Raw genomic sequence first — 21,348 nt, forward strand, 5'->3', positions numbered from 1 at the left:
TCGGGGGTGCGGGTGAAAGGGTTAACGTGCAGGGACTGGGTGCGTTTGGTTTGAGGAGTCTCTGCCTTCAGTGACCCGCAGGTGAAGGAGCTGGGGTTCCAGCATGGGGTCCCCAAGAGGAGGGGACCGGAAAGCTGGAGGGATGCAAACTCGGGCTGGAGTTTGAACTGTGCGAGTCGTCTGACCTTCCTTGGTCTCTGGTGGCACCTCAAAGAGGTAGGACAGGACGGAGGAAGTCGTTTCATACCTCTCAACGCGCTCTCCGAGGTGTTAGGAAATCCCATTTCCCCATACTGGACGTGTGCGGGGCTTCACTGGGGCCAACGCCCACCCGACACCCCAGAGCTCCATGGATCGCTTCCGTGGAGGGACACTCTTTACCTCGTGGCTTGCGAGAGCCGTTTCCTGGCATGCTCCCCCTGCGGATCTTTGAGCTCGGTCCCGGCCGTCGGGGAGAGGACGCACCAGGTCAAGACTCCTGCTGATCCCGCGCGTGGTCGGACTCTGAACCCCGGACTCCATCCCCAGGTCCCCGCACTGTTCCCGGCCCTCCGGAGCGCCACCTCTCCTTCGGGGACCTCCTTTGCCGGAGCTTCCCGGGCCTGGAGGACGCACTTGGGGTGGCAGGCCCAGGGAAGGTGGGTGGAGTTGCGAGAGCGCAGGGACTGTGCGGTCCTTCTGACCCCCTGAGCCACAGAAGGGGTACAGCAAGAGGGGTTCCTAAAAAAGAGATGGACACAAAATTGGGAGACTCCAGGGGGAATTTTACACTCTGTGGCACTAGTACAAAACCCCTGACCGAACGTGTCCGTAACTCTATAGTTTCCTGGGAAATAATTTGCTGACCCCGACCAGCATCTCCTCGCTCCTCAGTACAGAGAGGCCCACCTTTCTAAGTTCTCGGTCTTTCTTACTAGGGCTTCGCCAGCTTTTCCGAACTGGGGACGTTTCGTTCGGTGTCTACCTAGCCGTTGCGCCTTAGGCCGGGGAAGGTTCTCTCGCCCCCCGTCCCCCACGCCCTGGGCAAAGTGCCGGCGTCCCCGCACGCGCCAGCTGGTAACCCTGCCCTGCACCCGGCTGCGCTTGCCTCCCTTTCGCTTCAACAGTCGCCGAGGGCCACTTTTTTTTTTTTTCTTTTTTCTTTTTCTTTCTAGGGCAGGATTCTTTTACCGTCCTACAAGAGCTGGCCCCGGCCAGGTGCCCTCCTCGGGCGCTCAGGCCCGGGCACCGCCCCAGGAGACGCCGTGGCGACCCTCGTTACCTGCGTCTTGCCCGGGCCCGGCAGATCGCAACTGCAAGCTCGCCCGGGCAGCCCCAACTTAATTTCCTCCCCCTAGAGGCACGTTTCCCAGAAAAACCTCTCCCCGACCCCCTCCCGCCCTCCCTACGGGACCAGGAAAAGTCTGAATCTCCATAGAAAAGGTTCCGTTTAAGTGCCGGGGGGAGGGGGGCGCAGTGGGCGGGGCAGAGGTGGCGAAGAGGATTGAATTTCTCCCCGCTCCAAACCAGCCACCGGCGGATAAAGCGCAAGTTTGTGCCCTTCGTCCGCTAAGGGATTGCAAACCCAGAAAACCAAGTGTCCAGTGAGATGCGGAGTTTGCCCAGATTTCCCTGCAGATGGGTTTGCGGAAACGCCTGTGATGTGAACTTTCTGCAGATTGTGTATGGAGGGAGCTGAAGAAAAGGAGGAAGGGGAGCGGGGCGGGGAGGGGGCAGTGTGAGCGTGAAATGTGCCCTTGTGTGTGTGTTTGGGGAGGGGGGTGTGTGTGCCCAGGCGCGGGGGCGTCACTGCGGGGCAGAGGAAGGAGTCGGGAGCGTCCCGCAGGCTAATTGGTTTGAGACGTTCTGCGAGCGCTGGAAAAGGTCGTTGAAGGAGTTCGCTGCACACACACAAAATAATAATCTTAAAAAAGAGTGCCGGGCATGCGCACAGAGAGGATGCCATATTGGAATGAGGCTGTAGTGGGAGTCGGAGGACCCGAGCGGGCGCGCGAGGGAGGCGGCGGGCGGGGAGCGAGCGAGGCAGAGCGAGCCGGGGCGAGGCAGAGCGAGCGAGCGAGGCCGGCGGCCCCCCGGTGGCGCCCGGGGCCTGGGTCCACTCCGAGGGGAGGACGAACTTCACCAGGTAGGACGCCGCGCCGGCCGCTGCCCCCGCGCCCAGCCCGCCGGCGAGCAGACCTCCGGCCCGCAGGTTGAGTGCGCCGGTCAGCTGCTTTTTTTCCAGCTTCGGGGAAAAAGGGAGACTCGGGCCAGCCCGGGCGTGGGAGGCTCGAGGAGGGGGTGCCGAGGGGGAGAAGCAAAAGGGAAGAGCCGGAGGGGAAAGCGGCAGCACTAGAGCAGAGCCCCAAACTCCGCTCTGCGCTCCGGGGTTGTCATTTTCGCTTCTCCCGTCCCCTGCCAACAACCTTGTCCCTTGGTTTTGAAAAGCCTGGCCTTGCGGGAGACCGTCTGTAGTTGCAAAGTGTCCTCCTCCCCGAGTGCGAGCTGTCCCCTCCCGCCGCCCACCTTCCTCATTTGTGCGCTCATTTTAGCGACGCAGCCGCCCTTGCTACCCCGCGCTTCGCGGTCTCATGCCTTGTCGGGGTCTCTTTCTTCTTCTTTTTTGGTGTGTGTGTTGGGGGCGGGGAGGGGGAAAATGGTAGGGTGAGGACTGGAGACCAGCCATCAAGGGTGTTAAAAATCGTTTACACATTCGGAGTCGCCCTCTTGGAAACATTTGCCTGTGCAGCTGAAATGAAATTGTCAGTAGTAGTTTCGGAGCGTGCTCCGGCATGGATGATCTTTTTGTTCTTTTTTTTTTTTTTTCGCTTTAAAGTAATATCCTGTCACTTGGGGCTTTCCTGTTGTCTACTCTGATATGACCTCCTTTCAAAATTGCTAATCTGATCTAGCTTTGGAGTTTATTTTTTAAACGTGTGTGTGTGTGTTGGTCAAAATCCGCCAAAAAAAAAAAAAAAAAAAAAAGAAAGAAAGAAAGAAAAGAAGGAAAACAACTGTAGGAACTGCTTAGATATATTTATTGATTTTGGCCCGGGGCGGCGGGAGAGGCTGAACCGGGGACGGGAGAACCCGCGGGGTGGGAAGTGGTGGATTCGCGGTGGCCGGACACACGTCCAGAGCCCGATCCGTACTTGTGTTTTCTTGGAAGCGCTGCAACTGCTGGGAAGGAGTATTTAGAAACCGTGCCAGTTTCAATATGGCGGGCTAAGGTGGCTTTTACAAACTGAAAATAAAGGTTTTGAGGTGGGAAAAAACCCAACCGGAGTTGCCATGCCTTAGTTTCGACTCTCTTTGGCTACTCCAGAAGCTGTTTTAGCGAATTAAGTGGGAAAAAAGAGACAGAATGAGCTGCCCTAGTTTTTTCCGTGTTTCGAGTCTGGCTGTCCAGTCCATTGCTAGCGGGAGAAGGGGTGCCGCTGGTTCAGACTGGGGCATCCGAGCACAACTGCTGCGTGTGCCTTCGGATCAGTGTGCTTACCGGTGTGTGCAGTTGGGGGGTGTGTCAAAGAGATACGCCCCGAATGTGTGTGCGTCTTGGAACCAGACTCTGCCATGATTTGACGTGACAAACTGCTGACACGTGGTGCAAAATACATGAGGGCAGAGGCAATGATTTATTTCGGCTTTCTTTGAGACGAGCTCTCTCTGTATGCTGGGGTCTGTGCGGGTGAAGCCCGGAGTAGGCGGAGTGACGAGGTACTTATTAAACGGACTAACTGTCCAGGGTATTGGGTGCAGCCGTGCTGCAATCGCCTGTGGGGTTTTGTGTGTGCTGGGGCACGCCGCACTTAGCGGTGGGGTCTCGCGGCCGAGGCGTGGGGAGGATGAGTGTGGTGGGGCAGAAAGGTGTTGGTGCACGGACCTCTGCGGGAAGGTGGGTAGGGTCGAAGCGAGGAGTTGCTTTTGGAGTTGAGCTCTAGGGAAGGTGGGGGATGGGAGAAGTGTTCTCCGAAGAAAGTGTCCCTTGCTTTTAGGTCCAGCGCGAGAAGGCTGCATCTGAGTGGGGTGTCCTCCGGCCGTGGCAGGCAAGCGGGCGGCGCTGTGGCATTGGGGTTTGAGTGGTGTCCGGGAAAGGCCGGCTTCTGGGGCCTGGAGGGTCTGGGACTGGAGGTTGGGGGCAAAGTCAGAGCCTGTAAGGGGAGTCGGAGGGAAAGCAAGCAAACCCGAGCTCGCTGAGCTAGCAGCAGGGATCTCCAACAGAGGTCGCCAGTGGCCAGGACGCAGCTGCCCAGCGGAGGTCGCGCGGGAGGGACCCAGGGGACAAGGGGCCGTGCGGCGGCTGTGCGCGGTCCCCCGGCCCTGGCGAGGGCAGGTCCTGGGGATCTTATCTGGGCCGGCGAACCCGATCGCACCTTGGCCAAGTGCGCCGAGACGTGTTTAAGTCTCAGGGTTAAAAAGATAGTGTGTTGGCTTGGTGTGTTGTTAGCGCAGTAACGGGGTCTCAGGGCATTTACAGGGGCCTAGAGGGGAGATCCATAGGGTCAGCCCTTAGACGGACGCCGCGCTGTCGGAAGAGGCCTGTCTCGCAGTGACCCGCAGGTGGGGGCCCAGGGGAAGCGACACTAAGAATGGGAGACCCCGAGGCAGATTTTCCCTCCCACCTGGGCGGCGGGGCTGAGAGATCGGCGACATTCCGGCCAAGACTGGGTCGCCCCCCCCTCCCCCCCCCCCGGCAGAGCGCGCGGCGCGTCCCCGGTCCTTGCAGCGTGCGCTGCCAGCTGGTCCTCCCGGGGACTGCTTTCCCGTGGGCTTCGCTGAAGTGGAAACCAGCCTAAAATGGCTCTGTGCTTGTAAACTGCAGTTTCAGCCGGGAACCCCTCCCCTCGTCCTCCTGACGTCGCCGCTGACAAGCGCACAATTCGCTCTAACGCCCCGAAACCGGCGATTTTGCACCGAGCTGTGCCGTGAAAGCGAATATACAACCGATTACAAAGAACATTCCTCAGGATTCTCGCAGGGCCCAAGTTTCCCTTTCTTGTAGGAAGGAGCGGGAGGGGGGAGGAACCGAGACGCGGCAGGAACCCGGCCGACCACCGCCCCGGATCCACCGCTGGGGTTGGTGCTGCGGCTGGGGGCTGGGGCCCTTTCCGCGTAAAAAACCGAGGGAGGTGCCCCGGGGACGCGGATGGTGACCCTGCGCAGCGATCGCCACTGCGAGGGGCGCTTGGCCTTGACGGCATCTCTGGTGTCCGGAGTGCAGAGACGACGCCGGGAAGCCTGGGAGACCGCTCCCAAACTTCTGGAGACCCGCTTGCAGTTTCGCTTTCGGAATTTTCGGGATCTTTGGATTTCTAGAGTTGGGTGGGTTTCCAGGAAGAGCAGGGCTCCAGGTGCTGGTCGTACGGATGCTCGTTCCCCTTTCGGTGCAGTAGTCAGACTTCTCACCACCCCCAGCGTCCCCTCCTTTGCGTCCCCGGACCCCGCGGGCGCGTTCGAGGGTCTGGGGCTCCTAGTCCAGCGCGCAGCCCCGGCTCCGGAGAGCATCCGCCCCGCACCGCGTTTTGTCGGCTCCAGTGGCGCGGCCGCCGCGGATCCGAGCCCACTGGTGGGAAACCGCTTTCGACCAGGGCAAACCCTGCCTGAATCCGCATCCATCATCCCTGCTCTCCACTTTTTTCACCCCTCCACCCTCCCACCGAGGCAAAGGGACCTGGGGGACCGATTGGCGTGTCTACACCAAGCAAGTGGATCCAGGTTTCACCAGGTCGGAGAAAACGCGAAAACCGTCTTAATTTTGGCACCGCCTTCTGGGCAGGCCGTTGGGGGTGGGGAGGGAGGGTGAGCAGGTACAGAGGGGGAGGGGAGAGGCCTTGGTGGCCAGAAGGAATTGTCGGCCAGGCGCTCCTTTGAGATAGGAGATCTGCTACTTTCTCCCTAGTAAGCATTAAATTGGCACACACGCTGCTTCCTCCCTTCCATAAATAAATACTGTCTCAGATCCTTATCTCAGCTAGGCGCTGGGACCAAGCCGCCTGCCTGAAAGGGGTGAGGGGCACACCCACGCGCACCAGAAACCCTCCACTCCCCTACCAAAGTTTTGGCTGTGCGAAGGACCCATTCCCCTGCGGTGTAAACCACAGCCAGGTGGTAGGGAGATTGGTTCAGCAGCCCCTACCCTAGAGGAGAGTGCACCCGACCACCCCGTTTTGATGTGTTTTGTTCTAGAAGTGCCGGCTGAGAGGTGCAGGGCTGAGAAGTGAGTATTTCCCCTTAGGGTTCCAGCACCTTGAACCTCTAACAGGCCATCCCGCTGGGGCCTGAATTTCACTAATGATGGAAGTCATTGATCTGAGAGAGCTTTTTCCTCTTCCTGTGGTCTTGCAGAAACCATGGACTGTTTTTTTTTTTTTTTTTTAAACTTGCTGGGTATCAATATTTAGTTCTCATGATTCTTGCTTAAAAAGAAACAAACAAACAAGAATAGGTTCCTGAAGGAAGAGAAGAGCCTGCGTGATCTCAGGATTGGCCTCTCTATTCGCTTTTTATCATAAGATCTTCCTTTGCTGGCCTGGGAGTACTGAAGGTTTATCAAGTCCCATTTCTGCCTGCTCTCGCTGAGGTGGCCTTGGTCACCTTTCTTCACTAACCCACAAAGGACATGCCATGTCTGAGAGGTGCTGAGTACGGGAACATTGCTCTGAGCAGTAAGTGAATGAGGGTTCCATTTCATTGGTACAGGGTGCTTTTGGGGTTGAAGAACCCCGTGCAATGGAAATGTACACTTTTGCAGGGCCTCTACTTACACCGAAAAGTCTTTGTCAGGGTATCAAAGTGAAAGAGTTCTTTTTATCTTTCTCCTCTTCCTCCTTGTCGCCCTCTTCTTCTTAGTAATTTGTACAGAATGGCCTGCTGTGGGGATTGGAATGACCTCCAGTTCTAGTGTTCTAGGTTTGGACCTTTTTCTGATAGTATTTCACTATTTGGAACTGGGAGTTAACAGTGTCGTGGTCGCAAAGAAGAGCTTGTAAAGGATTTTTGTGCCAAAATGAAATTAGGATGTGTAATTCAAGGCACATTTCGTGTTTTTTCTAACTGTTCTTACGTCTGCATTGCCTCAGTACTGCCTTACTGTCCCTATTCTACAAATATGGGGGGAAAATTAGGGGACTTATACTTGTCATAACAAACCAACCTGTGCATTCACTGGTAACCCAAGATCGAACCACCTGATTTTGTAAGGAAGATTCCGGACAGAGGAGGGGACAGAAGCAGAAGGCCTGGGATCTACTTCAGAGATATTTCTATCCAGCTGTATGACCTTGGACCACTTATGGCATTTTTCTGAGCCTCAGCTTCCTTATCTACAAAATAAGGGCATCGGACTGGAGTCTCACTCAGAGATCTCCGTGCTTCTAGGGGGAAAAGAATCAGTGATTGAACATATCTTGGTAGGCGTGCTCAAGTGATTCCTCTTTCAGATCCATGCCTGCAAAGTACAGTGAAAGCACTGCAGGCCTTGGTGAAGGCCGTGGCTCAAGAAGACGTTTGTGGGAGCAGTTGGTGGGTTGTAGTTCCCTCTGCAGGGGTAAAGTGCTGGCATTGTTGAGGGAAAGAAGCTGCACATGGGGGCAGGTTTCATTCATGCCCTGGAAAAGGTGAGGTGTAGCGATGGAGGTACACAAAAATATAGCCTACATATAGAATCTTTTAACTTTTTTTTTTTTTTAAAGATTGATTTATTTTAGAGAGTGAGCACGAGTAGAAGGGGCAGTGGGACTTGATCCCAGGACCCTGAGATCATGACCCGAGCCAAAACCGAGTTGGACGCTTAACCAGCGGAGCCCCCCAGGCGCCCCAGCCTTCATCTGTAATCTTGATAATAGCGTGGGCTGAGCTAGGTCATTGTGGTTTTGAATTGAAGTCATAGAGAAGTACCTGATTCAAGGATGCTTTAGTAATTCCTAGGACTAGAAGGGACTATTCCATGTAGCCCTCTGAACCCCACTGTGCAGACAGGGTGAGTGCTGGGATCTCATTCGCTAGTATTTATAGTGTGCATGGGTGACTGCGGCCTCCTGGTAGCCTAGGGAGTAAAAGAACTAGATCTGATGTTGCGTTTACCATTCCTGCTCTCTATTTTTTAATTTAATTTAATTTTTTAAATTTTATTTTCTTTAAAGATTTTATTTATTTATTTGTCAGAGGGAGAGAGAGCACAACCTGGGGGAATGACAGGCAGAGGGAGAAGCAGGCTTCCACTGAGCAAGGAGCCCCACTCAGGACTCGATCCCAGGACACAGGGATTATGACCTGAGCTGAAGACAGATGCTTAACCGACTGAGCCACCCAAGTGTCCCCATTCCTGCTCTTTAAGTTGGGCCACTAGGCAGTACAGTTGACCCTTGAAAACATAAGGGTTAGGGGCAACAACTCCCCCCACGCACCCCAGTCGAAAATCCTTGTGTCACTTGACTCCCTAAAAGCTTAACTATTAATACCCTGCTATTGACCAGAAGCCTTACCAATACTGTGAACAGTTGATTAATACGTATTTTATATTTGTATTATATGCCGTATTCTTACAATAAAGTAAGCTAGAGAAAAGAAAATGGTTATTAAAATCCTAAGGAAGAGAAAATTTATTTATAGTAGTATACTTTATATATATATAAAATAATCCGTGTGTCAGTGGACCTAGAGTTCAAACCTGAGTTTAAGAGTCAGGTGTAATTCCTCTCTTATCTATAAGACTAGAAATGTCCTGGACAACTCCTAAGAAAAATGATCTTGTTGGCCAAAATAAGCATTGGCTGGGTTGAAGTCAGTGTGAATGAGACAGGACTGTATATTGTAAACAAGGGAAGGTATTCAGTTTAGAGCTTGCAGTACAACAAGGGATATTACAGGATTCATATAAAGTCACTGAACAAGATTCTGAAGGCTCGGTTTTGCAGGATCATGTCAGTGGTGTTGTGATGGAAAGATGTCCGCATCACACTCCCCATCTAGTTAGCCCCTAGTGAGTTTTAAAACATGATTATGTTTCACCATATACTGATCGTTAGGTCCCTTGTGTTTTGATAAGATGACATTCGCTAATCAAAAAGTTTTATTTTTTTTGTCGCTTAGGTTTCTATCCTTGTGATAAGATAGATGTTTTTGACACTGATTAAACAAAGAATCCATTGTACTTTTCTGTTTCATTCTTTTTGATTTTCTTTAAAAAAAATGACACATTGCGTAGATATAGTGCTTGTGAGAGCATATGGTGATATTTGTAGAATAAGGCTAATAGAAGACCGTTTTGGGGCTGGTGGGACAGGGGAAGATGGGGCAGATTTTTATCCTGTGATTTTTTTTTTTCCCCTGAAGTTTGGTCGGCTGAGAAAAAAAAAATCTTTTGTTATTATTATTTTTTAATATTTTTAAGTAATCTCTACGCCCATCCTGGGGCTCAGACTCACGACCCTGAGATCAAGGGTCCCATGTTCTCCAGACTGAGTCAGCCAGGCACCCCGGAAAAAATAGTCTTATAGAAAGTTATTAAGGTGTACCATGTCTGTTTTCTCCTAAGTTTAACAAGTCCCCCCCCCCCATTTCAGTTGAAACGGAGGTATGAACTGCATCACTTTAAGGTATAATTCAAGAGTCTGAAATTCCAAGTACCAGTTCCCACCGAGTCTCATTTTAAATATAATTTAAGTAGGTGCTCATTTAAAAACTGGACATTTGGATCTATAGGTCCGGGGATTAATGATGAAAGGACTGTGGAGTTAATAAGATTTGGAATGAGTGGTTTGCTGCAGATGCTGTTAAAAATAAAAATAATTTCTTATTTAAGCATCAGCTGCTTTCCAGCCCCTGTACTTACTGCTTTGTATTTTTATATTCTCTATTTTATGGGACTATCACCCCATTTTACAGATGAGACTGAGGCTTTAGAGAGCCCGAGTAACTTGCCAGCATGTTAGAGCAAGAGAGAGAGCGAGGATTCGAATCCTAGTCTTACATCGTCTTGCAACTGTAATTATTGTATATTGATTATTTACTCTGTGTGAGACACTGCCTAACACTTTAAATGTGTTAGCTTACTTCATCTTTACAGGTGCGTGCTGTTACCTTTATTTGATTGATAAGGAGATCGAGTCTTTGGAGAGGTTCTAGGGTATCATATAAATAGGGTTTGTTTGTTTTTTAAACTTGATTTGCCATGCAGGAAGACTAGCGCATTTTCTGTTTGCATTTATTTCAGGTGGTCATGGGAGAGCAGAGCCTTTCCGTGAAGCTAAAATCTCTGTTTTTAAATGTAGAAGTGAAAACATTCAGTGTCCTGGGTTGGGATAGAATGTTGCTCCCTGTCACGTGAATTGGCCATTACAGTTTTGAAAAGGGTTGCATTTCTGAAATTTCAGCTTAATTAAAAGGTAATTGGTTTTCAGACACATCTGTTGGCTATTTTTCTCTCCTCTCTGAAAGACATTCCCACACTAGTATAGGTGAGAATAAATGGAAACATTCTCAAGTTGTGGACAAGTGGAGAGTCGAACTCCAAAGGACCTTGGGACAGCGGGGGAAGAGAGGTAGAATTTTCCGTTCTAAGTAGTTTTTCTTTTCTTTTCTTTTTTTTTTTAAGGACTTTTTTTTATTTATTTGAGAGGGAGAGAGAGTGTGCACAGGCAGGGGGAGCAGCAGAAGGAGAGGGAGAAGCAGACTCCCTGCTGAGCAAGGAGCCGGATGCAGTCCTGCCTCCTAGGACCCTGGGATCATGACCTGAGCCTAAGGCAGACGCTTAACCACTGAGCCACCCTGGCACCCTCGGTCTTTTACTATGTTCCTGTTTTCTCCCATAGAAACAGAACTTCAGAGCAGCTCCTTGTGTGAGGCCTGGGAGAGCACGGTCTGTCTTGTGCCCACTCTGCTCTTGTCAGCGGCTCGTGCACGTGGTGAGGTTGACCTCAGGCTCGGAGCTGGCCATCAGCGCTGCGTCACTGTAGACAGGCACGGATTAATTTCACCTCCTTTAAAGCTCAGGAGAAGCTGTCAAGTTTTGCCGAATCAAAGCAAGCAGGACTTTGCCGGAAATTGGGTTTTGGCATTATTTTAGGAAGTGCACTCAAGGTAGATAAGCCACGGTTTGATGGTTAGAGTGAGCCAGGCTTAGGGTTTCAGAACTCCTGGTCTGCCTGCAAGATGGGGTGTGTGTGTGTGTGTGTGTGTGTGTGTGTGTGTGACCTTGGCTAAGTCACTTTCCCTTAATCCTCCCTCCACTTCCAGTTTTCGATTTTTCCTGCCCTGAATGGCAGAATTCTTGCTAGGTACAAACATATTTTACAAACCGGCTTTGAAAGGTAAAAGCCAGGCTTACTTCTACGGATCTGTGACAAATACGCTATCTTTTTTTGTTAGAGAAAAAAATATTTCCCCTACCTTCTTTACGGTTGCAAAGGACGCATTTACTTCCCACCTCTACGTTGGAAAGGATGTTTACCTCTGGGTGGTTTAAAAACAACAACAAAAAAAACCACTCTTCGGTAGTCGTCCTCTTGAGTATTCAGTCGTAGTCATCTTGTCTGTGTGCTTAGCAGACACTCACTGGACATGCAAAGGAAGAGGGGATCTGTCATTGGATATAAATGATGCCAACTGGTGCATGGCATGGGCTAGAGGTCCTTCACAAAAGAACGCAGACATCCCTAAGAGACCGTTCTAGCCAGGCTTCCAGTTGGTACTTTTGCTGAAAGAGACACATTGCTTCTCCAGCACGGTGGAGAGCTTGCAGAAACATCCCATCAAACGAATGGAGAGAAGGGACAGAAAAAGTCAGGGGGACCTGGGGGGTGGGGAGGGCAAAACACACTGCCAACATTTCGGTTGGATCCCTGTGGAGTTTGCATTTATTCCTGCAGGGAAGAGACTGGATTTGCCTTTTGAAGGGTGGAGAAATGGGAAGAGTGGGAAAGAGCCTGGAGCGTGGAGGTTCCTGGGGAGGAAGAGGAGGGTTTGGAAGTAGTTAAACCTGCACGGTGTGAACAGCAGGACAGAAGTCATGAATAGGGCAGGAAGTCCAGACTGCAAATATGTACTTTTCCGGGAAGCCTCCTTGTCTTATGCATTCATATCCTTGTTGATATTAACTCACTAAATTACACTTTATCTGCTTTAATCATACTTACTCTTTTGTACTTACCATGTTTTATTTGTAAACGGACAAATGACAGATGTGAAATCACTACTCCAGCCTCTGGCTGGCTGTTGCTTTTGCTCATTTTGCTCAAACTGCTTGGCCATGATTGACACTGACATGTCAGCCCGATTTTGGTCTCTGAACACGGCATCCTCATTCTACGTGTTTTGTCTTTGCTCGTATCCCTTGCAGTTCTCAGCCATCGTTTTCCACATGGCCTAGTTACGCAGAGGCTTTTGAAGTCCCAAGTGTGTACAAGATGTGTGTTTGAGAGACTTACCTCCCAGCTTTTTTGATTTTTTTTTTTTTTGGTGTTCTTTTTGGGGGGGCGGTGGGGTGGGGGTGATTTTTCAGATGTTTATCTGGTGGTAGGTGAGATTCTTTAGGCATCAGTGTTTTGTCATGCATTTCCAAGGACAGGGCTTTCCTATTCGAGTGGGAGCAGGACATCGCCAGGCCCGGAATCTTGCGAGAAGCACTAACATCAGTGTGCTAGTGAAACAGAATGCTGTGGGTAATGTTTTGTTTTGAAGCTGACAGTTTCTGAGATCCTCCAAGGCCTTGTGCCCTGGTGTACGTAACCCCTGCCAAGTGTCCGTCCCTGATGTCAGGTAAGGGGAGGTGACATCCGCTAGTCCAGGAAAATGGCCACCTCTGGAATCAAACCCACCAGGCATGGTTCTCTGTGCTGACGTTCCGCTTGGAGGAGGCAGGATGGCTCTAAGTGGAGTAGCAGAGAGTATATTGAGCCTCATTTTGGCCCTTGTCATTCATTGTCTTTAAAACTTGAACCGAAATATGACTTCTCCTTTCCAACTAGCTGCAAAATGCAGAGCACCTTCCCCCTTTCCACTCCTCTACGGCTACGAACCTCAGTGCTTTAATGCAGTTTATCCGATTAAGTCTGTGAGTACCCAGCTGGGCATTTAGGTCGTGACCCACCTTTTTTTACGAAAGCTTTCGGGATCCAGCTCAGACCATGGGTAATATTTTGGTTTTTGAGTCTTTTTTCCATTCGAGGGGAGGCTGTATTACTCTCTCCTCCCATATACACACTTTGTTTTAATGTGGAAGGTCCGTGAAAACCCAGATTCCCTGAACTGCGTGCCTGGAAAGCAAGACTTTTTAGAACAGGCCCCGTGTTTGGCAGGTGAGAGCAGTGTTGCTTGCTGCGGTTTGAAGGCCAAGAGTCCATTCTGGTTACTGATTGTTCCATTTCAGCGTAAAGCCCAGATCTGTGTTCATTACATTCCCCATGTTCTGTACTAACCAAGCTAAATTAGGGTGTTTTTATTGACTTTGCATAACGATATGCAGTTGGACGCCACTGGAGTCAACTTCCTTCATGCATTTAAATGATATGATTTATAAAATTTGATTTATGCCCAATTTTATGGTTATATGTATGGCTTCAAGTAAACACCTGAAATGCTCTTTAGTTGTTTTATGAATCCCTGAGGAGATTGCACAGCTCTCCGGGCTGGCTTCCATTAGACACTTTGAAGTGTGTGGCATTGCTCAAGCATCATTGCTTTGCCTCTCTGTTGCTTGAAGTAACCGATACGTAAAACCCCCTCAGGAAATTAGGTGCTGATGATTAGACATAATCTACGCATGTCTAGCTTACACAAGGATCCCACGTCAGAATTCTTTGCTTTTTGAGTTCTCGCGATCGTACGTCCGACACATGGGCTGGTGACTTCCGCACACGGGTGTGTAATGTGGAAGACACATCTCCTGTCAGATGCGAAGGATGCTTTGGTTTTGGCAGAGGCTTGACCGGATGCTCTCATTCATTCCAGTCTTTGTAGGTGGACAGGGAAACCCCAGGGTGCGTTTAAGATGTCAGGGCCACGTGGGACGATGTTGGCGCTAATTCTAAAACTCATGCTTTCTTATCGTAAGGCCCTTCCCGGCTCTTCTGTGTAAAGTATCTCGTGTCAGTCATAGACTCACCTGAGGACGTTTTTAACTTTGTCTTGGAAGCAAATTTCTGGTGCAAGAAACTCTTTATCCCCACCTGGATGCGAAGACCTATTGCACAATAGATTCCATTGGGGATTTCAAGGCCCTGTCGTTCTTTAGAGCAAGTAAGTAGTTAACAGTCCCTAAATAATCTGTAGGTAAATAGTAAATAAGTAAGTGAACTTCTGAGAGGGTGCATAGCTTGTCTGCCCTTTGCTTGGGTTTTCTTGAGCAGGTAGCTGGGGAGGCTGACATGTTTCTCGTGTTGCACAATGCCCCTTTGGAAGCACTGATTTCGTTCACCTTGTACTCTCGAGTAATACACGCCGTTTGATTGGGGGGTTAGGAGGTGACAGTGAAAACCATGAATTAGAAGACATGGCATGTTATTGTGGGGACCGCAGGCTGCCGCCAGCCCTGGTGTTTACTCCTGGAGTACCTATTATCTCCCACATATCTTATTTCCCAGGATTGAGGTATGAATCTGATTGTAAAATATCAGCATTTCTTATGCGGGGGCAGCAATTTGTGTCAGATTTCAATCTATTTAGAGTGAAAACCAACAATGCCCGGTTGAAAAATGGCCAGCAAATTGCTGTCCTAATCAAGGTAAATCAAGCTCTGAGCATATGGTAGATGGCAGAATTCCAGAAGCCTTCTGCCCCAAAGAATCAGTTCAGCTCACTTGATGATGGAAGCAGGCAGGACCTGTCTCTTCTTCGAAAGGCTGAGTGTTGGCTCTTACGCATAAGGAGGGGATGGGCGCAGTCAGGCGTTATTAGCGGGGTGAGCCGGTGACAGGATGGATATAATTAGAAGGAGGCTCTCCTTGATAATAGCGCCTGGCACTTGACATGGCTTTTCTTCTTCAAAGCCATTTACAGGTATGGTTCTTGTAGCTTCTCTCGCCATCCTGGGCTGTTATTTGACTGTTCATTTGCATGTTGCTTCTTCCAAACATGGAAGCAGTGATTTCCACAGATCAGATTTGGGACAAAAATTAGGTTGTGCATCCTTCAGCATCCTCTGATATTTTCCGCTTTATTTGAAATATGTCGAAAGGTCGTAGCTCAGATTAGGTGTCCTGTGCTCATTTCAAGATTTCCGGAGTATGAAATGAGGCTGTTTTCTCTGCGATTTAGACACGCTAGATATCCATGGGCAGCTAGAGCATGTCTGGAATTTCATAAGCTTTGAGTTTAGACCTTCACATTTTATTTTCTATCTGGAGAATATTCGCTTTTCTAAGTCATGTGAAGAAACGAACAACGGCAAAGCTTTTCCCACTTGGGAGTAGCACACGTGAAATTATGAGTATGTTCATTAGTTACATTACAAGTTTCTTGAACTACTCTGAGGCAGATCACTTTGAAAAGTCTGGGTAACTTTAAAAGAAACAGGACATTTCTCTTACCGCTAATATAATGCGGTTCACTGTAGTGAGCCCTTGTGAGTTGCAGCCTTTGGAGGCCGCCTCATGACTTAGGAGAAAAAGCTTCATGTTTTCACCTGAGTTTGCATAATTGTCTCTGCACAGTAAGAGTGTAACATTTATCATGTCTAATAAAACAAAATCAAGATGAAAAAGTGGTCTTTTAGTCAGTAGTGGGGTAAGGAAGGAAGGAAGGAAGGAAGAGAATTTGTGGACTCTCATAAGTGGAGATCTGAAGCTGGAGCTGGAGTCCTCTGTTGCTTTGGATTGAAGAGGGAGATCTTTCTTGGAGCCCACACGTGCCTCATCTCAGGGAAGAAAGGGATTGCGTGTGTTTGAGATGTTCCCTTCTAAACCAGTGACAGTAGGCGGAGACCCCAGTCCTTCTACTGCAGAATATGGGGGAACCCTTTTCAGTGTATGTTGACCAACCTGAGAATACAAGTGTAAAGACACTCATGCTGGGGTTTCCTCTTGGGATGACCCAGAAGACCTCCAGATGGGTTCCCAGGATCGACAGCCTCACCTGCGCTCAGAGATGCCAGCCAGCCCCTCAGTTCCTCCCCCCCCTTAAACAGGAGAAACCACAAACTGGTTACCACGCTTCTGAGGAAGGTGCCTAACATAAAAAGTAGAGGCCAAAACCAACAAAGAGAGAAAAATAACTTATGAAAGAGAGAAGAAAAATCTCTAAAACAAGATCATTAATCACTGCAGGGAAATAATAGCGGACTTTGCATCTGGGTAACAAGAACAGGATAGGGTGGGGAAGGGAGTCCGAATGAGAATTTAAAAAGAGCTTTGTGAAAATAAATTGTAAAGCTCCATAGAAGAGCTAGAGGGAAAAGCCGATGGTTGATCCTAGGTGGAAGATTAAAAAAACAGTGACAGAACATAAAAGGAAAAATTAAGCAGATTGAGGAGTCCCGACATTTGAATGAATACTCGGGAGAGAGAACAGAAAACAGAGATGAGGAAATCAGCAGTAATTCGAGAAATTATCCCAGTGCAAGAACATGAATTTCAAACTTGAAAGAAGTCGGTGTGCCCTGAAGCCACAAGCACATCATAAGTAGGCACGTCATTGAGAACTTTCAGCTCAAAGGCCCGGGTAACTGGGCTACTGCCAGCCTTCCCCAGTGGAAGCTGGGAGCCAGTGGACAGGAGCCCTTAAAACTCTGCCAGAGGATGTTTTTTCCGCCTCAGAGTTTGTTTGTTTTTTTTTTTAAGATTTTATTTTCTTTATTTGAGATAGAGAGCAAGTGAGAGAGAGAAAAAGCAAGAGCAGGGGGAGCAGCAGAGGCAGAGGGAGAAGCAGACTCCCCACCGAGCAGGGAGTCTAATGCAGGACTCCATCCCAGGACCCTGAGATCATGACCTGAGCCGAAGGCAGATGCTTCACCGACTGAGCCACCCAGCCGTTCCCTTGACCTTGGGGTTTTTTTACCCACTTAAACTACTGGTTGAAACGTGAGGGTCGGTAACGACATTTTCAACCATGCAAGGCCTCATGCTTTCCACCTAAATCCTTTCTTAGGGAGCATACCTCCCCAAAAGAGAGAAATGCGAGAACGGGGAAGACCTGGGACCCAGAAGAGAGGACGTGTTAGGAAGGAGCGAGAGGCAAGGTCTCAGGATGGCATCTGCCAGCCAGGCATAGAAGGTAGTCTGGATGGGAGCAGAACAGAGGCCCTGGTGGAAAGTTCTTGAGATGAAATTAACAAAATGCCTATATATCTCAATTTATTGAGAGAATTAGACAGTGAGTGGAAACGTTGCATTTGAATGGGTGATAAGTATGTTAAAACTGAAGACGTGCAAAGAACAAGATCACAACTGAGTCCAGAGCAGGGTTGTGCGAGGAAGGGGAAGCAGTCCCAGCGTGCTGCAGGGTCAGCTGGGATGTCTTCACAGAGCTGCTAGAGTCACACCTGTTAGGAGGGGAAGGGCGGGGAGGGAGGGAGGGAGGGAGGGAGGGAGGGAGGGAGGGAGGGAGGGAGGGAGAGCAGACCGAGTGCTAGCTCGTGACTTGATGACAGAAACTGGGAAGTTCATAAGTGAGTTGTCAGAGGTATGGAGGTGAGCACCGTGGCCAACAGCCAAGGGGTTTGAAGGAGAAGGGCATTCCTAGGAATGAGGGACACCATGGGAAGAGTCCCTAGAGATTGTACAACCCAGTTTCCTCTTGCTTTTTGAGAACAGTGACCTGGAAAAAATAATTCGGCCAGATACATAGATCCGAAGAGTCAACATGATGCCTTCCTGGTAAACTGTAATGCTTACCCAACTTTATGGAGAACAGGCTGGCCTGACTTGGGCAGATGGTGTAGCAAAGCTTGACTTTGTGAAATGAAATTGAGGTAACTGGCATTCTATAAGGAACACTACTTATCATGCAAGGCTGTTTAATGCAGAGCTATTTCTGGAAGAACCAACCTTCCCCTCTCCACATGTAAATGACTTTGCAGAAATATAATATCTTTTTTAGCACACCTATGTTAACTATCTCTTGGTGAAGAACTACTTTATCTTTCTCAGCCACCCAGACAAAAATCTTTTCATCAAGCAGTGGTTCTCGGAGTGTAGTGCTCGGACCAGCAGCATCAGGCGGCCCCTGGAAACTTGTTAGAAATTCGGATGAATGGGCAGTTCTCCCGATCTGTGGATCAGAGACTCTGGGGATGGGGCCCGGCAGCCTGAGTTTTGACAAGCCCTCCGGGTGATTCTGTTGTGCCTTTGGTTTTGAGAACCAGTGGGGCAGTGGGTGGCATTCTAGGTAGTGAGGACCCCCTTGTGTACGGGTTACGCTCACGCCATGAGGCTTACCCACACACCCACAGTGTAGGAGGCCTTGCTTTGCCTTCCCTGGGGACCTCTGCCTCCTTGGGCTTGAAGCACCTTGGTCACCATTGATGCGAACTGTGATTTTTTTTTTTTTAGAAACCAAAGACCACATTTTACATTAGTCTTTGGATAAAAGCTTAGCGTGCATCCTGAGGTCAACAGTGACAATCTAAGCATCATAATCACAGGCTTATAAAAAGGAGGCACAACCCTGTAGGGTGTGTTTGTTGGGATTTGGGCCCTGAGTGGGAGTGGTGTAGACGAGATGAAGCCTACTTCCCTGTGAAGCGGTGGCAGGAGCAGACACCGCGCCAGGCTCCCTTTCTGTCTTGCCTCACTTCTCCAGGAGGCTCACATGTGTGTGATCACAGGTGTCTCTGAGGGTGAAGGGCAAGCGCATGCCCTTCCACTTGGAGTGGAACATAATCACTCTGCAGACTAACACTGGCACGACCACATCCAACTCCTTGACCATTTACTCCTCCCTGTAGATGATGGGGAGCTCGGATGTTGAGCAGAGGAGGGACAGTGAACTGTCTTTGATGCACAGACGTTTCTACCCTGTGCCTTTCAGATACACGGTATTCCGTTCACGGTCAAGTGCCACGTGATGATAAAGTCCTAGGAGACTGTGTTTCAGGCCGTGCAAAATCACGGTCGTCCCTTTATAAACCAGCCCTAAAGGACTCCAAATTTAATGGCTGCTGAACTAAGGGGGAATATATGGACACGAGTCATACTTCTGTTTCTCTGAATTTTCTTATAACTCAAGGAAGGCTTGATGCACGAAAACATAGCCTTGTATGTGTAAGGATTTAATATATGATAAAGACAGAATGTGGAAGCCCAATGGGATACAAATGGATTAATACCCGTGTGTGTGTGTGTGGGGGGGGGGTCAGCCCAGAGCCACACCTCACAGAAATTGTACAGAAATTCTCCCTGTGTTAAAAAAGTTAAGTGTAAAAAAAAAAAAAAAAAAAAGTTAAGTGTAAGCCTTGGACTCCCAGAGAAGTTAGACTTCTGGTGTCTCAGGGTGGGGGGAGGGCTTTTCGAAAATACAACTTTTAGGGGCGCCTGGGTGGGTCACTTGGTTAAGCATCCAACTCTTGATTTAGGCTCAAGTCATGATCTCAGGGTCGTGAGGTCGAGCCTCACATTAGGCTCTGTGCTGGGCATGGAGCCTGCTTAAGATTCTTTCTCTCCCTCTGCCCTTTCCCCTCTCTTATCTCTCTCTCGTAAAAAAAATATATATACAATTTTTAGAAAAATCAAGTGAATGGTTGGATTTGACTGAGTTAAGAAAAAGAACTAATATTCTATCAAAAGGAGCCTAAAAGGCAGGTTGGGGAAGATATTTGTAATGGTTTTGTGACGTAGAATATGGAGCACTCTTAAAAGTTACATGGAATACCAACAGTTAAAATATGGGAAGAATATGAACAGGGTTATCACAGGAGGATAGCATGTTACAATGGCAGGAGGCTGTTTTTTTAATGCCACATTGAGAAAGGGGAAAGGAAATGTGGTTGATGGTCTGGAGGGGATTGGCTACAGATATATTCTGTTGTCACTGCTAGGACGGTCTAAGTGAGGTGCAAGTGAGTCCTGCGAGCTGGAGAGCATTTGAGCCGCGTGGATCCTGAGGCTTAGATCTATTCCTGCATTTGGCCCCTTGTCTCACCTCTGGGATTCCATGTGAAGGAAGTGTCCGAGGTGCCTAGCGTTTATGGCTGAGTATGATCAGCACAGCACTGCAGATGATGGGGAAAAAGAAAAATACAGTTTAATGGTCAGTAGGAGGGGAATGGTAAATAAATTACCCTATTCATATTATAATAAAAATTGCGCAACCATTTCGAGTCATGTTTTCAAGGAATTTTAACGACGTGGGGGAAATGCTTTCTGTGTAATGGTAAATGAAACATGAATTAAAATTCTAAATTCTACGCGACCTCAGACCCCGCAGAGAAGCTGTCAGGAGGAGATACTATCCAAATAAAAGCAATTATCCCTGGGTGTTAGAATGACAAGTGATTTTCACCTGTTCCTTCGTAATTTTATTGTCGTAGATTTCTACAGAATGTGTATACCTTTTGTGGGAAGGAAGAAAGTAAATATTGTTGGAAAAGTGCAAGTGTGATGTGTCATTTGCCAGAATAAATACATTTTGCGGTCGCCTGTGTAAACAAAAGCCTTGTCACTTGTCCTTACAGAATAAAGTAAGGTCTAACTCTGCCACTCACTGATGTGGCTTTCTTTTTGATATTTATAATGTTACCCTTGAGTTCAATTTAAAATGAATGATTTGGTGCATTTAAATTGATGTCTTTACTTTACAGCCCCCAACTCCATTTTTACAGTGTCTGGACAGGGGCAAGTGCATAGAGCCGAACCCCTAAGACGTCATAAAAACTTGAGCAAACTTTTCCCCTTCTAATAAGTATTCTTTAAGCCATTGATACTTGAGTGATTTCTTAATAGTTACATTCATGGACTTTTCTTTTTCCTTCCCAGAAAAACTTTATGCCTGATTACAATTTTGAGCTTGGATGGTTTTCCTGAGTTTATAGATGAATGAAAAAGGAAGTGATTTTAGTGGGACGCACATGCGTTACCTTCTTAGATCGTTTCTTCTTTGAAATTATATTGGTGCAAAAATGCAGCACATTCTATAAAAACCTGCTACATCGGAACCTTTGCTGTGAAATGTTTGTGGAGTTTCACAGGGAAGCTGTTAAGTCTCTTTTTGAAGTTTCTTAGGTTTTAAAATTCCTGCGTTCTCTTTTAATTAATTTGCTATTGTTAAATTAAAACTTTTAAGAGAGCCGAGAATTGATGGTTATTTAGGACATGCTCCAAATTCAGATATAGTGAAGTCTGGCTTACCTGTGCAGTGGGCTGGCTGTGCTCCCTAATACGGCAGCCGTATTAATTAAAACTGAAATTGAAATCCTCTTTCACGCTAGCTGCATTTCAAAGG

At 48.6% G+C, this 21,348-nt stretch overlaps 1 protein-coding gene across 5 annotated transcripts in view; it reads left to right on the forward strand.

Annotated features, from left to right (window-relative positions):
- Positions 1-1,499: 1,499 nt before the first annotated feature.
- SFMBT2 (Scm like with four mbt domains 2) overlaps positions 1,500-21,348 on the forward strand; it is a 220,901-nt gene continuing 201,052 nt past the window's right edge. Inside the window, exon 1 of one of the 5 annotated variants that reach the window (XM_045812898.2) lies at positions 1,500-1,662. The gene's annotated coding sequence lies outside the window, so the exon portion shown is untranslated. The other 4 variants (XM_045812901.2, XM_045812897.2, XM_045812900.2 and 1 more) reach the window with 4 other exon arrangements.

Source organism: Ursus americanus, chromosome 31, assembly GCF_024610735.1.
Source record: "Ursus americanus isolate L20-20 chromosome 31, mUrsAme1.1.p, whole genome shotgun sequence".
Taxonomy (NCBI): Eukaryota; Metazoa; Chordata; class Mammalia; order Carnivora; family Ursidae; genus Ursus; species Ursus americanus.